We start from the raw sequence: 4,089 nt of genomic DNA on the forward strand, positions 1-4,089 counted from the left end.
CTGGGCAGCCAGGGGTGCCCGGAGCACTGTTTCTGGGTCACCGGTCTTGGGGAATTCCCCAGTGCCCGGAGAGCTGCTTACCTGGTGAGTAACCGCTGCTGGCTGCCCACACAGAATGCCTGACTGTGAGGAGACCTCCCGTCCCACCCCTGCCCATGCCACTGCCATGCTGCCCTCTCTCCTGAGAGCCCCGGGGTCCAGGAAAGAGACAGACAGGCAGGGGCTGACCCCACCCCGCACCCCCCCACCCTGGGACTTTGCAGGGGCGGCTGGTGATTCAAGCCCCTCAGAGCTGAGTTTGTCTCCTTCCTTCTCAGTTGGGGCCTGGGGTGAATCAGCTTCTGGGGCGGTAAGGCCAGGTCAGCTGCTGTTCTCAGATCAGGCTTGGGGTGGGGTGGTGAGGGGCCAGGAAGGGGGCTCTAGGGGAGTGAGCACACTGCCCTGCCAGCCCCCTTCCACAACCTGTCTGATCTTTCTGGGGCACCCTTGAAGCTGGAGGCTACGTGGGTATCTTGCCTCGATTTACCATCAGCAGAGGCTTGAGAGGTCTTGCTCCTGCCCAGCCTTCCCCACTCAGCACCCTGGCATGGACCCAAGTGTCCCCATCTGTCAAATGGGGACAAGAACCCTTGCTTCACAGGGAGGTCAGCACAGTGGGTGGTGATATGCAGAGAGGCAGCTTGCCGGGTGCCCAGAACCATGCTGAGCCCTGAGCCCTCAGAGAAAAATCCACAATGGCGGTACCATTATTCCCATTTTATAGCTGACGAAACTGAGGCGAGGAGGTGGTAGTCCCTTCCCCAAAGTCCCTTAGCTCATAACTGGCAGAGCCAAACCTCCAACCTGGTTCTGAATGAGGCCAGAGTCCATTCTTCAAACCCTCAGACCTCTTTGTCTCCTTTCCGTAAGAGACTTGGCACTGACGGTTTTTGGAAACTGTAAAATGCTTTCTCAAAAAATACTTAACCTCTATTCATGTCAAGGTATAACCCTGAGCCAGGTGCTGTCAAGAGTACAAGTGAGTCTCAGACCCCATTGAGCTCTCAAAGGTTGAGGAATAAGACTCGCCCCCACTTGAAACAAGAGTGGGTAGGACAAGGCCGATGTGAGCTGGTCGGGCTGTGGGAGGCAGGGGAAGCTTCCTGGAGGAAGGTGACCCGAACACACCTGCCATGCCCTTCACTCTCTGGGAGCAAGAGGTGCTGCAGGGATTGCTGTGGCCTGCAAGACAGAAGCTGGGGTTCCAGACCTGGCTCTGTTGTTAACTCTTTGTGTGAGCCACACATAGTATCTTCACCTCTCTGAGCCTCAGTTTCCCCATCTGAAAAATAAGCAGCTGTGATATTCCAGGAGAGACTTGTGGATGGCAGGTAAAAATCAGCAGAAAACAAGCAGCTGGGTAGCTGAACGTGCTAGAGGGTGCACTCACTTCCTGGAGAGCTGTGATGAGTTGGATGGCACAGCCACCTGGAGACAGCACTCCCAGGTTCTGGCCTGGTAACTCCTGCTCAATGTCAGGGGGTCCCATGTGGCTGGGACTGTCCCGCTCACCCTGAGACCGGTCAAATCCCCAACAGGCTCCAACTGCAGGAGCAGGACAGGCTGTGGATGAAGTCACAGCTGGAAGGGGCCAGGCTGGGGCTGCCACTCCAGGGTGGGGCCTGGGGTCGTGACCCTGGGAGCCAGCAGCCAAGAAGGGAGGGTGCCTTCCATGAGGGAGCCGGCCGGGGGCGGGGAACACACACACAGCATAGAGAGGGAGGGAAGAAAACAAACTCCCAGAGACCAAAGTGGGCCTGGAGCGTAGCCTGGGCGGCTGATTCCTGGGGGCCGCAGCCACGTTGCAGGCGGCACACGGACTTGCAGCTCCGAGACCCTGCCCGGCCTTCCCTCCAGAGGCCCAGAGCAGGTGGTGCCTGAACATGGACAGGAGGGGGAGGCTGGGCCTGGGGCACCGAGGGGCCCAGAGCACTTGGGGAGCACAAACCAAGTCAGGTACCGTGAGAGGAGGGGAAACTGAGGCACTGGAGCGGCCTCAGTCAGGGCTGGGGTTAAGTGGCCCTAGTGTCAGTGTCTTCTAGACCCTGTCCTCACTTCCTGTTTCCTGTGGGGTGGGGCTGAGATTAAACAGCGATCAGGGGTGGATTATAGGGCTGATGTGGGATCTGGCTTGCCAGAAGGCATGCAAGACTTGGGGGTCCACTTGGAAGGATGCAGGGGAGACACTGGGCAGCATGGTGGTGGATGTAGGGGTGGCTGCAGGAGAACTCTTGAGCCTAATGAGAGACTCAGGCCGGGTGATGGGGGTTTGATAGGTGGAGGCCACAGTGAGCCCCTGGTCACGTGGATTTGGGGTCCAGGTCAGGAAAGCCAGGCTGAGTTAGGTGACAGGGGTCTAGGTGATGTGGGATGGGGCTGGGAGCTGGTCCAGAGTTCACGTGCTCTGAGTGGTCAGGTCCTTGTGCAAGAGATGCTGGGGGAGGGGTAAGAAGAAGGGTTGAGTTGGGGTGTCCTGGGATGTGGGATTGCCTGAGCCAGGCCAGGGCAGGTGGGTCTCCTAGTAGTGTACGTTGACCCCAGAGCAAGTGTATAGGAGCAGTAAGTGCCAAGTGGGACCCTCCATGGTCCCTTAAAGAAGAGACAAGGTGTGGGGTGGGAGGCAGGAAGGAGGAAGGAGAGCCAGTTCGGGAAGTGCTAGCTGGGATAGGCAGTTTTATCACCTCACATCTGAGGCCCTGCTGGGAGAGAATGGGGGGGCAAGAGCCTAGATAAAGCAGGGTGTGTGTGTGGTGGGGAATGGCAGCAGGCACCAGGGCTCGTCCTGGCACGATGAAGGAGGAACGCGTGGCTGGGCAGGTCCGGGATGTGGCAAGAGGCAGGAGCTGGGGGCATGGAGGATGGGCGAGGGGGTGGTGGGGACCCGGGCAAGGCTGCAGGAGCTCCCTGGCCTTGGAAAACCAACTTGCACACCTTGATCTCAGGTCAGGGTCGGGCAGAAGGGCTGGGAAGGGGCCCCAGGGGACTAAATCCTCTCCTGGTACTGGGGGGGGTCCCCTGGCAGCTTTAGAGACGGCATGGCCCCAGATGACGGCATGCTGTCTGGCCAGCGCGCCCGCATCTCGTAGAGTGTATTTATTTTCACTTTTCTGTTGCCTTTCTTGGAGATGTCCCTGTGCTCATTTTGCCCTGCTCCCCACTACTCCTTCCTGCCCTTCCTCATTCACAAATCGCCTGGCTTCAGAAGACCCTCTAGAAGCACTTTTTGGGGACCTCCATCATTCTCTGAGGCTGAGCTCCAAGGGGCTTCCAAGGCAGGTCTGGAAGGGACCAGCCACTTCTGTTTCCCCAGCCATCAATCAGCACCCTGAGGAGGAAACTGGGGTATGATTTCACCAAGCCTCTCTCGGTCCCACTTCAGAATGGAAATGCTGGACCCCCTTCCCAGAAGCACCTTCCCAGAGTGTCCCGACAGAACTGAGTCACAGCCACCCCTACCCCCATGTCTTCCGAGCTCCTTCCCCAGCCTCACAGGTACAGTGGTCAGCAGGGCCAGCGCACTGGTGGTGTCTGGAGGCCTGACCCTCTGGGGCCCTGGGCAATGCGTTCCCCTCAGAGCCCCTTGGAGCCCAGTGGCAATGGGCAGATTGGCGGAGGCTACCTCTAGGGTGGCTTCCAGCGCCCATGTTCAGTTCCACTTTATGACCGTCTAAAGTCCACGCCGGCCCCGGCCCCTCCTCCTGGAGCCTCCTTCTCAGCCAAGCCCCAGCCCTCCTCCTCCTCCCACTGCCCCCCTAAAGCCCCCCAACCAGGGGGCACAGAGACCAGTCTCCATCTGCTAGTCCAGACTCGCTACCTCCCCAAACCCAGGTGAGTCAGGACCGTCTGGGGCGCCCACTGCTGGGACCCCTGCTGACTCGGCCAGGGGCCCCCTCCTGGCGATGCCCATCTTCAGACAACTCCTGGGACAAACCAGGCAGGAAAACCGCAGGGCGTTTTGTCGAAGGCTTCATTATAATTTTATCAATCAAATTCTTAGAAGAGGGAAAAAGTCTGTTCTCCCCACCCTCCCCCCTCACTTGTCCCCCCCCC

The sequence above is a fragment of the Rhinopithecus bieti genome, unplaced genomic scaffold (genome assembly GCF_001698545.2).
Source record: "Rhinopithecus bieti isolate Rb0 unplaced genomic scaffold, ASM169854v2 scaffold_36959, whole genome shotgun sequence".
Lineage (NCBI taxonomy): Eukaryota > Metazoa > Chordata > Mammalia > Primates > Cercopithecidae > Rhinopithecus > Rhinopithecus bieti.